Source organism: Osmia bicornis, chromosome 9 (assembly GCF_907164935.1).
Source record: "Osmia bicornis bicornis chromosome 9, iOsmBic2.1, whole genome shotgun sequence".
Lineage (NCBI taxonomy): Eukaryota > Metazoa > Arthropoda > Insecta > Hymenoptera > Megachilidae > Osmia > Osmia bicornis.
In genome coordinates this window covers 5,900,921-5,913,300 of record NC_060224.1, presented here as the reverse complement: position 1 = coordinate 5,913,300, position 12,380 = coordinate 5,900,921, and the positions used below count along the sequence as shown (strand labels likewise).

Genomic DNA, 12,380 nt, shown 5'->3' with positions numbered 1-12,380 from the left:
GACTAAGTACTCTGGTGACACGCGAATGCCAAGGCTTGAGAATTAAATCGAAACAAGAGGAACTATAACAACGAATGGGACACTTGAAAAATATTAATATTCTTAATAATTAAAATTCTAGTACGCGATCATTTACGCGTCATTTTCATTGACGCATGAACAGCAAATTGTTAATCTCCCCGTGTCACAAAGATAAACGTCACGAAGATATAATGAAAATAAAGCCTACTCGTTGATACGCGAACGTCAAAGGTAAATCACCTGGCGACACTGAAAAGCGAATGACTTTTAAAAGTCGACTGTGTTGTATCTGAAAGGATCATAAAGTGGTCGCTCTGTACAATAAATCGTACGCAACTGAAAAGCAATCGCGTTGGTCGTTTGTTGCACGACAAAGTATAATATGCTACGATACATAAATAATAAAACATATCGATACGAACGAAGCTCGAAGGTCTAGCGTGCCAAAGAACCGTCCCTATCCGCGTGTCTCTTCGCGTTTGAGCGCGAGTTACGCGTATCGCGTAGACAATCAAAACAGTCGGGAAAATTCTGTACAATCAAAGTATAATTGAACGTCAACACGGCCACCGATGAATTACTCGCAGAAACTGCTTGCTTGCCTCCCGTGGCTAACTTTAACCGGAGGTGTTTTTGCGTTTGGATAGGAATTATGGGACACAAAGCGTTTTCGATGGCACACCAGAGTCATTCTGAAAACAATCCATCGTCGTGACGTGACAACGTTACACGCTCGACTATGCTAGTCGAACAAACGTTACACGATCGAGGCATAATTTAACGTCAACAACGATAAATTATTTCTGGGAATCATAAAAAGAGATCTGTGGGTCGTTTTTTGCGTTTTGACAGGAGCTGAGGAACAGCGTTATTTAAAAATAATTGGTTAACCTTTACTGGGTTAATTTAACATAAAATTAAATGTATAATTTTTTAACGAAAGAATAATTTTTAAAGGAACAATGTAAAATTTTGAAAATGAAAATAATGAGATAGAAAATTAAATTAAAATTGGAGCTCTCTCCGTTGTCCGCCGTCCGAGGGTTAATATAGTAATTTAGATTCTACTTTATGAATTTAATATAATAATGATGCTATTTACAATTTTCTTTCAATTATTCTATTATGGTGTTCAACGTATTCAAAACTGAAAAGCCGAATTAAACCATACTACACCCGTCCATTTCCACTGTGCCAGTCAACGTGTTTTAATGCTTACAACGCATCGGGACACGTCATTGCGCATCGTTGCACCACGTTGCATTTTGGCTGTCCTCCAGATGCATCCGGGGACCCATGGCGAATGGATCGGGCCAGAAAAGTTTCCTTCTCGAGGCGTACCAGTCGCGACGTGATTTAAATTTCTGCCGAACTCGTCCCGAAAAAAAAAAAAGAATTTAGACCACCGTTTTCTCTGGAGTCTACACCCACGAACTGTATTTCTGCTTAGCGTTAATAGAACATGCACGTTTTCGAGAAAAAGAAAGACTGTCAGCAAGTAAATTACTCAATCATAGTAATGTATTCTGGTGAGTAATTTACGAATTATTCATGCTACAGGTTTCTTCATAAAAATTTTCATTTCCATATCATAAACATTGTTAGATAATATTTTGTATGGAAAATTTGGCTCTTCGAGGGTTAATAAAACAGTGGAAAAGTTCATCAATTAACTCTCTCCTTCCATATCAATATCGATTCAACTTTTTCTCGATGTCGCTATCTGATAAAGAATTCCGATGAAATCTGCACTAACCACAGATACATCGTTTATTATATTTCGCGTGCAGATGTTAGATCCTATCTAAGGAATCTCAAACAGTTCGAAGGCGAATAGTTTTTTTTATCGTTTCGTAACGAGCATGAAGTACAAACCCTTTTATCTAAAAGACTTAAATGATTTTAACTATTTACGTGATCGAGAACGGTAATCCGAAATGGCTTATTCGTGTACCTCGAACTTATATCTTCGAAAATTGAACAGTTACGAAATAGCTGTTTATACAGAAAGGCAGATTGATCGCAACAGATCTTACCGCGATATTTTTAGAGTGCGACGAATTAGTTGAATAAAGATTCTCCAATCGTTTCTTCGGTAAATATTTGTTCACGAAGCACTTTGTGCACGTGTAACGACATTTTGTCGGATTCGCCGAGCAAAAGTTACAATCATGTGCACCGAGGCGTCAGGAAAGAGTGTATCAACATTTTTATATCCCCCGCTGGTATCCGAGAATTTCATTTTTACAAGCAACGAGGATTCGCGAGTCACGCGTAGCAGACATCGCAGATTTTCTTTCGTGCCGTTGTTTATTTTAGAAGAACCCATGACTGCCGCGAGTATCTTCGGTGCCTCGTCGATTTTCCGTCGAATTTGCAATTTAAAACTGGCGAATGTAAACGATATTGATTTATAACAGGCTCGTAAAGTCACGTTGCGAGGTCGCTTTTCGGCGCGCGTATCCGTTGAATGGAACCCATACGTTTCAACAATTTTCAATCTGTCCCGTCAGAAGCACAAAGCGTTATTCTCGTCGAGTACGTTTGATATTTTGTAACGAGTTGTAAAATTCTCGCGAGTCAGCTATTGGTTTATCTTGCACGTTGAAAGCCGGGGCCGCGTATAAATTTCTGACAGTTTCAGATTTCGCGGACGGGAAGATCGCGATGGAACGAGAGAAACGCTGGAAATCAAAGCGGAAACTTTCCAGCGCGTTTCAGGGCAGACGCGTTAGCGGTTTAATATTATGCAAGTTTGACGTATTATGCTAGACTGCTGATCACTGGTGTTTAACCGATTTATCCGCGGGCAAACACGCGTACACGTTGATTCATGATACCGTCAACAATTAGTTCTCACAGGCGGCAGTAAATCTCTCGCCGTATGCAAACATTCGTACTAAAGGAAGTCAAATAAAATACTCTCTCTCGCGTGACCGTTTTGTTTCTTTTCTCTTTCCCTGAATCTCAGCAAACAGTGTCAGAAATGAACCGCGCCGTTTCGATAAGCTAGTTCGCAAAGAAACATAACGTATTTACCGTGGAATAATAATCTTCGTTGCGCTTGTAACCGGTTTCGAAACACTTTCGATAAAATGCATTCCGGTTAAACCTGCAGGATTCATTAGAACCACGATAAATCTTACGAGTGTTCAAGTATTTTTTTCTTTCTACAATGCGAGTACTGCCAGAGAAAGGGGCAAGTAAAAAATTGTTGGTGCCCCGAGACTGAATTTAACCTTCATTTTTCTTCCGTCAAGCTGCATTGTTCCGCGAAGAAAGCCGTTCGTCTATATTGACTGATGAACCTGCCGATGCAAGGTTTTCCTTTTTATTTATCGTCGGGGATGGATTTACGGGGAACGCAACGAAGCAACGTTCAGTTTGAAGTTTCCATTTACCTTCGCCAAACGATTCTATGCAATTGCCGGGGCCTAATGTTCTTCAAACTTGGCGAAAACGAACGTGATTCTTCGAGCTGTCAAATGTTTGGACGCGAACACGGCGCGGCGTGGCGCGTCGATGTTTGCCGATCGCACACGAACAGTTTCCTCGTTCGATTCGCCGAGTCACGTCCAGCGTTGATAATCGATCAGTAAACAAAGTGTACGGGTTACGAGGAGTTTTCGAGCTGACGATAACGAGCGAAACACGGCGAATAATCGATCCGTCGAGTAATGAGAGGAGGGTTGCCGATCGAAATCCGCTGATGCGACCGCTGCAAGCGCTGCGAATCGCAGATAGCTGCTCGGCTCGCGACACAGACTTCGTCAAGTAGATTCGCCATTTAGGAAACTAACCGGTAGTTCCCTCCAACTTCCAGCCGTCGCATCGTACAAAGTTCCTACGGTTCTCGATGATCTAATCATTGACGCTCGTCGCATCCAGGCGCCATTAAATCTCGTTGCCAGTCGAATTTCCGCTTCGACGTTATCTTAATTACACTTTGGATCGCGGTAAGAAAGGGAAAGTGTTAATATCCTGATTGTCTCTATGGCCATCGTTAATAATGGACGAGCACTTCGAATACAAATTCATAGAAAAAGTTCTGAAAGGTCTTGAAACTGTATAAAATTACGGAAAAACTGAAACCTCACCCATTTGCGTCGAAGAAGAAGATCAGATAGCGCAAGGGAACGAAACAAATGGCCGCGTACTCCATTTCGTTGCAATTTTCGTGAAATTCACGTCAGGAAAGCTGGTCCTCGTTACGTTTCGCGAAAAGGGAGCAAAAAAGGGGAAGAAGAAAGAAGGAAAGAAGAGACGTGGTTCGATGGATGTTTCAACGATGCGATTCAACGCGAGCCATCCTCTTTCCCCCAACGGTGAGATACTTGCGGCGGGCATTTTTCTGCATTACGGTTATTTCGAGAGTAAATCGGTCGGATTGATAAAAATGGAGCGCGTCGGGTAGGCGGCGAGCGTTCTCCAACGCGCCGCGACGCCTCGCGCAACGAACCGCCGAAAGCGAAAGAATACAAAGAAGCCCCTAGCGAAATTGGACGATGATATACGTCGTTTCCCGCTAACAACGATCCTCCTTGATTTACGTCTGCCTTGCACCGTGAATTGTCGAAAAATTGTAACACTCTAACTATCAACACTACGCGAGCTTCTTCGAGATGCCAGCCAACCACTATTTCATGCATTCTTTCCTTCGTTTTCTTTCTTGATGCGACAATACATCCTCGTGTCGACCTACTGCATCGCGCGTCGCTTTATTACGTCGCGACAAAATGAAACACACAACGTACGAGCCATCTTCTTGTCATCAAAGCAATTCATTTTCACAGCACTCTGTTTAGTCAAAGAACAATTCTCATGTTTACCTTCAACATCGAACGTCAGATGCAACATTACGTTTTCTCGTTACCAGAAAACAATGGACACTCAATTATCGCCTGGAACGTCGATTCCAAGTGTTTCCACCGCGAAACCTTCCGAAGGTTTTCCTCGAACTAGCCGGGAAATTACGCTACCGCTGACCGAAAGTTTCCCGGCTTTCGTTTAACGTGCTAATTTCAAGCGGTCTTTGTTTGGACGGCTACGCGACTTTACGACGACTAGTCGATCTGCATTTCAGATTCCTCCAGGAGGTCCGAAGGAATATTAAACCAGCCTGCTTTTATTTCCGAGCTCGGATCGAACGTTGTTTCCGCGTGGGAATTAACACGGTGTATTAATTATGTAATTCATCCTCCCCTCCCCTTTATTCGTTACCGACTCCCGTAACGAGCGATGAAAAGGAATTAATTACATCAGTCTCGAGATTCTCCGAAGAGATCAAAGACTTGTTTGCCTACTTTAGAAAACAATCTCGATTCATTTTTTTCGCAAGAAAAATCTTTTCTCTTCCGCTGCTGATTGCTCTTCCAAGATTCAAAGGGCGGAAAATCGGTCAAAGCCGAGAACCTTCCGTACGTCTTTTCCATTTTTTAAAGCGCGGTCTTTTCTTTTGCAGAATCTAAAGAATTGAGAAAGCAGAGGGAAAAAAGGTACCAGCCGAGGAATCGTTAGCGACCAGCTGTTCCTCAACGACGACAATAAACCAGAGATCGTTTCTCATTTCGTCGGTTTACCGTCCAAATCCTGAGAAGATAGGGGTTTCGCATGAAACTTTGCCGAACCAACATTACTTCTTCGAAACGAACGCTCAACGACGAGTGTAAAGAGGAAGCATGGCTACTCCGTTGTTCGATGAATCGAGCGGAAAGGGGCTGGTGCTCGGGGCATTAACTCCGAAATTAGCGAGTTCCTTGTGAAATAACAGGCTGTTTCTAGCCAGATCTAATCGGCTCTTGGGCCGAGAAGCTAACCGGTGGGCCGCGATGTAATTTGCGGAGAAGCGTGAGATAAGTCGTGGTTGCTCGTTGTTATCGCCGCGCCGAATTCGAGGCGAAACGGCTCGAAATTCTACGGGAATTCGTGTTTCAGTTGAATTTTAACCTCAGCTCTAATTACAATTTGTACTTTATCAATAAAGAATTGCAACTACATTGTTCGTTCTTCTTTTTCAATTTTCCATTACCTCCAAAGTTATCATACGACGAAGATAATTGCATAGAAACGTTTTAATATTGATTACTGAAATCGTTAGTCCGACCCTAACGAGAGACAACGAAAATCCGGGAAATTATATCAATCGGATTATCAAACAGAAATTCAACAGTGACAGACGAGCTTAAAAATTCCAATAGCAGAGTTGAAATGAATCAAATCCGCTGAAACGGAGTCGAGCAGAAATCAGAAGTTGAAGCGTTCGAACCAATTAAACTGAAATCATGTGTGACCATTACCGATGGACGATTTAATCTGTTAAAAGTCGGTAGCTCTTTGAACGCAGAACAAACACGATATCTTACATTGTTTTCGAGTAATCAACTCGTACGATTGATTCGAGCGGCATAAAACTCTGTCGGGTCAACGGGTGAAAGACTTCATCGACGTTGATTAATTAATGGAACGTGGTGGGGGGCGTTATCGAAAGGCAATCGCGGTTCCTTCGAAGTTTCTTGAAACTCGCTCGTTATCGCGTCGATTCTGTGAATTACGTCCCCGAAAACTTGGTCACGTCGTGTAATTGATAACGGTGTCGATTCGTCAACCGATAGCGATCGGAATCATGCGAGAGACGAATCGTTGATCACGTCTTATCGAAGGGTACCGTTTTCTCCATCGATCGCGTATAATCAAGAAAAGGAAGTTTCTTCTGAAAGGTACATAGAACCAGTGCTCCAACATAAAACGGCACGTTCCCGGTTGCTTTTTTCACGTGACGGACGCTCGTTCGAAATACACCGAACACACGGCTGTAAAATGTACACTTTTAGAAGTAAAACTTTGTTACAGCACTCGTCAGCGGCTATTCAAGCGAACGCTTCGTTCCGTTCCGTTCGAATGTCGCGTTTCTCTCGAGCCGCTCGTTGCTTCTTTCGGTATCAGAATTTTTTTCATTGGTATCATGAAACGATTTCTGATATTCGAAAGTTCACGATTCCCTGAATTAATATCAAAGTTTGAAATTTCAATTTCAACTGTCCGAGTGGATAAATATTTAACGTCGACGTCATAATTTCGTCCATTTAATTTTAAACTAGGCGCGTTTATTTGGTGAACGCGTCCATTTGAGATACATTCGATATTATAGTTGCTAGAGCGGAAATGAACGACCTCGATTCGGCAATAATTAAAGTATTTAACGTTAATTGAAAGCGTTCCATTTAGAGGTAAATTCCGATAACATCGTTAGTGTGCTTTCCCGGCCGAAAAATGAGCAATATATCGGAGTACGTGAAAGAAATCTCAGAGAAATCAGAGGAAATGTTGTCTGTTCGACGAAGACGATGTACAGGTGAGAAACTAATGGTGTTCTAATCGCTCGAACGGCGAAGAATACAGAGGAGGAGCGGATTGCGCAACACGCGATGAAACACGCCGGTCGCGTGTTTTGTTAACCGTGTAATTGCTAGTTTTCTGTCCGGATGTAAAGCGGCTATCTCAGTTTCTTGTTTCCTTCTCGCGAGCGTTCGTCAAGAGCGAAATTTACATTTCGCGAGATGGATCGATCGAAGGAACATATAAATTTCGCGTTCGTGGAATAAACGGAAGCTGGCAACGAAGAAAGGATACGACGCTCGGAATCCGCTTCTCTCCGCGCGGCCATCGATTCTCACCGCTTTCAGTCTCGTTGATGGATCGTCGAACTGGGAGCTAGCAACCGTGTGCTCGATGAAATTGCGGCATTTGTCTTCGAACCGGGGTAACTCGAGATGGTTCTCTAAGCTGGCGAATGCAAAAACTTCGCTGCTTAATTGGACCGAAACATCGTTGACAAAATAAAGGAGTTGCTAAATACACTTAACACTCGTTTCAATTCCTTCACGGGTCATTCTAATCCGATTTCAAAGATCAATCGTGTGAAATATAGAAAGAAATTGATGAAAACTTCGGGACTTAAATCATATTTTCCTATGGAATACAAATACTTCGATTCGAAGAAAATCCCAGATATTGAACACAACGGTGATCGATTCGGACTAGAATTGCCCAATCGCGATACGACAGTGTACTTTTCTACAAATCAAACAAATTTTCATCTCGATGACACTGAAGTTACGCGAATTCTAATTTTCACGTTAGAATATATTCTATTTCCTCGGTGTCCTTTCAATTTGCTCCAAGAATATTGATTCCTTTTGATAAATTGAAGACGCATCTATTTTTGCACGATTCTTCGATGTCTCTGAAAGCGATCGTTCACGCGTGAACTTCGATTCGAGGCGACACGCAGTTGAATAAACAGGTGCAACGGTGTTTGCACTATCCACGAGTCGAAGATGTCTCGATTGTTCGCGTCTTTCAGAATACGCCTGGTCGTGTGTAAATAATCGTAACGATAAACAGTTTGTTACGCAAACGGATGTACGGTCAGTTAAAAATAACGCCGGGTCGAGTGATGAATGAGCGGTTACGATGTATCGTGCTCGAGATACAGACGCGAACTGATCGGATCAACAAGGAAATGGTATGTTTGCATATAGTCTCGAGATAAAACGCCCTTTTCGAAACTCTGAGAAACAACAACGGTTCTGCTTCGAATAAGGTTACCCTGGATCTTCTTCCTCGGATAAAGACGTTTAATTGCGCAAACAAAGGTGGACGTGAATTTAATGAAAGTTTCAAACGTCGACGGACTTAGAATACCATTAAGAAGTTTAATTAAGTTGAACTAAAACAAATTCCCGACGGTGGAAATGCGAAGAGCCGTTCTATAAAACGGAGATTCCACTTTCGTTTCATATCTATCAGGTTTCGAATATAAACCGAGTGCTCGGAATTCTTCTTCCTTATCGGACTGCATTAACCTTTTTCATTATCTTTTCAAACGTCCGATTGATAGCGTTTTATTTTTAATTGAGAATTACAAACTTCTCCATTATCCTGAGATATAAGTTAACGAATAAATAAGTATAATCAAAGTCCTTCGATTCATTTGAACTATTCGAATCGAATGGGAAAGAGAGGAGGATGGTCAACGAAGGAAGAAGTTAACAGTGTCTGTAATTTCCTTTGTTCGCCGCGAATCGAGGGAATCCGTGAATCGCGGCACGTACGCTCGACTTGCGATTTCGATATCCCGTTACAAGCGCAAATATTTGTCTGTAAACCCTTCCTATCCGGTTGGCTAGCGTTGTTTCTGCTTTGTGAATCGCTCGCTAGCTACGTTTCAAACGCGAGGTTTTGTTGACCCGTTTACCCTCCACCCGGACGGCAATCGTTCCTTTTTTTTTGTTTGCCGAACATCACCGACGAGAAAAGTTTACAACATCCTCCAGTTCTCTGCTTTGCACTGAAACAAATATACGATTTGCCAACTCGTCCACCCGGTACCTTGTTTTTTACTTAAAAATTGTAGTTACAAATTTGAGAAGGTTCGCGCGAAACATCCAAGTAGCTGGCCCTCCAATTATTTCGAGCAGTTGAATGGTTGTTAGGAAACGTGTACCGAGATGTTGTCAGAAACAAAAGTGTTTTTTACACTTTTCCAGTCGCGAAAAGCATGCCGTACACAAGACTCGTGAAAATCGTCGTTACTCTTCCTAAACGATAAACAAGGCGAGCCTTTAAAGAAGCCGGTGCTTACTATATTTTAAATAAACAAGTTCCTTGCAAAAGTTGACGCGACCTTTTTCGCGTCGGATAAGAAGGCGAGCGGACTTTCTCGTCGAGTCTCAATTAAGGGGTTGAGAAGACGCTTTGACGAAGGCCCGGAAGTACGATGGCCGGGTTTCCAAGGAACAGGAAACGCGACTAAATGCGAATTAAGTAACTACCAAGATCCGACTTTCGAATGATTAATCGTCCAAGGTTAATGGAAAGAAAATTGTCTCGTTTCGAGAAGAGATTCTGTTCAGATATGTTGGGTGAATCTTTACAGCGCTACCACAACTTCCACGAACGTTTAATTCGCTAAATTCGTTTCCCTTCGAGAAGATTTTTGTCCATTTTTCCAACGACAAAAGCGACGAGCCGGCGTCAAAAGGAAAATGTTAAACCCGCGCGTTGTTCAAAGAAAAAGGTGACACGAAAATCCGAGGTTGCATTGGCGAAATTGCAAGCGCAAAACGCTGCACGGGGGTAGGAATTTTTGCAATGCGAATCTGCCCTGGCACGTAGGGTCGACGAAAGAAAACCCTGTCATCTTTGTTCCCCTCGCGAAAAGAAACGGACGAAAGGGGTGGTGAAAAAGAAATGGGAGAGATAGGAGTGGAAGAGTCTGCAGGGTAACAGGGTTCCTCCAGCCGTGCATTAGGGACTTTTTGATGGCATCAGATGCTCGTTGCCTCTCTTTTTATAGACGATTATTACGAAAACTTTTCGGACAAGGGTGGAAGCAGCAGGCTAGCAGAAAACAGCTACTTTACTTCCAGAAGGCGAAGACTTGGCTAAGATTTTATTTGCCAATTCGATACACTTATCTATAGAGTGTTTCACATATTTAGATTAATTTTATAATATCACTCGAGAGGAAGTGTCGTCGCATAAGTTTATCTAGAATAAATGATCTGAAATCTGTTCTGAACATCAAATCGAAATAGGGAAGGCACCTTAATCCAAACATTCTGAAATAACGTACGATCACAATCCACCCCCGAAACAGTAATCATCACGGACGAGATCGCGATAAGAATTTCGATTCAAATTTTCCATTCCTTTCTACCCTTCCCCGGGACAATCTGCGCTCGTTTACCCAAATCCCGACTTACCGTCTTCGCGAAACGAGCCCCATAAATTCGTGTCATCCCCGAACGGAAACGAATATAACAGCGACGCACCCCAACGATCAAACGAGCGCCGTTTACGGATCTACCTTGAACAGTATCCGTGACGTCCCTTGGCTAACTCGCAGGCAAAACAGATAATGTAGAATTCGTCCCACGGGACCCGGTTCCCAACGCACTGACACAAAGTTCGTTCCTCCAGAAACGAGTTCGCAGACAGGTGAAACGTCCGAGCAGACAGGTAAACAAGTGACTGACTGAAAGACACTCTGAAAGTCTTGCCTCTATTTCTCGAACGAGTGTTATATCGAGACTATTTTTACACTCGGCACGCAGACTAGCCGGCCCGTTTGGCGACGATCTTGAACTCGAACTCGAGAATGTGCCATTCGCTTACGCCTGCCTCTCTCGATCTTCCATGCTTCCCGTTCGCCGGGCAAAGAAACAGGTCTCGACCGAGGACTCTCGCTGCCAGGTGATTTCACGCTTCTGGAACCTGTTGTAAGCGTGTTAGAACGCGGGGGTCGCGATTCAGAGAAGCAGACGATGCAAAGTTTAGCGACGGAGTTCGTCACGATTCGGTTAAAATTAGTCGCTTCTTAATTGCATTCTATAGAGATGAAAATTTAGCTAGCGGAAGGAATGTAGGTCCGATTGATTCACCATTTAGGATTCAATTTGAACAGGCATCTCGGAACGTTAACCATCAATTTATGGATCCTATCTGCCGTGGATACGGGGACTGCACTAATATGTCAAGGTGTGTAATTTCGGGAACGTCAAAGGTGAGATCAAGCGATGTACGGATAATTAGATAAGGGAAGGGCAATGCGGATAACAGGTAAGGGCCGTGTATTTCAGTCCGTTGCGTATTCCGTGTGGTGATATTTGCAAGGATTTGCAAGAAATGAAATGATTGTAATTTGCAAGGTGCATGTAAATCCATTAAAAAAACATTGAATAAATATGTACCAGAGTTGTAGCAAGATTATAGACGGTGAAATTAATACCATTTCCCAGGGAACATCATCTTTCTACTCGTTTTTCGTTTCCACTTTTCTCCTAGTTGCCTAATCTGAATGGAAACGTCGCGTCGGCGTGAACGAATCACCGTTGGTGCGGAAAATTTTCCTAAAGCACCGTGCCCATTTCCATGGCGTTTCAGTGGCGTTCGACGATAGAAAATCACGCGACAGGAATAATCCGTGGAGTGGCCTGAAATTGGGTCGACCGATCGCGTTCTCGATGCTAATGGCTAATATCCGAGCGTTTCCTCCTGGTATTCGTGTCTACCAATCGAACGAATCTGCGAGTATAATGAGATCCGTGGGTTCGCGCGTTTCATCCCGAGGAATCGAGCGATCCGCACGCGTGCTAGGTACGTAACGCGTGCTCAGAAATAGCCGGACGAACTAAGCCGCGTCGAAGGTAGAGTTTCCCCGTGAACGCGACTTTAGCCTCTCTAAGTGAAAACTTGCAAAAATTATAAAATGAAAAGGATCGCGCGATCGCATCTTTCCTTCTGTTTCTCAACGGCTACAAAAACGTTCGAGAGAAGTTGCGCAACGTTAATTACCG

General features: G+C 43.0%; 1 protein-coding gene across 4 annotated transcripts in view; it reads right to left on the bottom strand.

Moving 5' to 3' along the window:
• LOC114879009 (sodium-coupled monocarboxylate transporter 1) overlaps nucleotides 1-12,380 on the bottom strand; it is a 150,438-nt gene that overhangs the window by 17,403 nt on the left and 120,655 nt on the right. Inside the window, exon 1 of one of the 4 annotated variants that reach the window (XM_029193465.2) lies at nucleotides 10,892-11,053. The exons of the other annotated variants lie outside the window; for them this stretch is intronic. The gene's annotated coding sequence lies outside the window, so the exon portion shown is untranslated. Of the gene's footprint in view, nucleotides 1-10,891; nucleotides 11,054-12,380 lie in introns of those variants that run through there. 4 annotated transcript variants of the gene reach the window in all.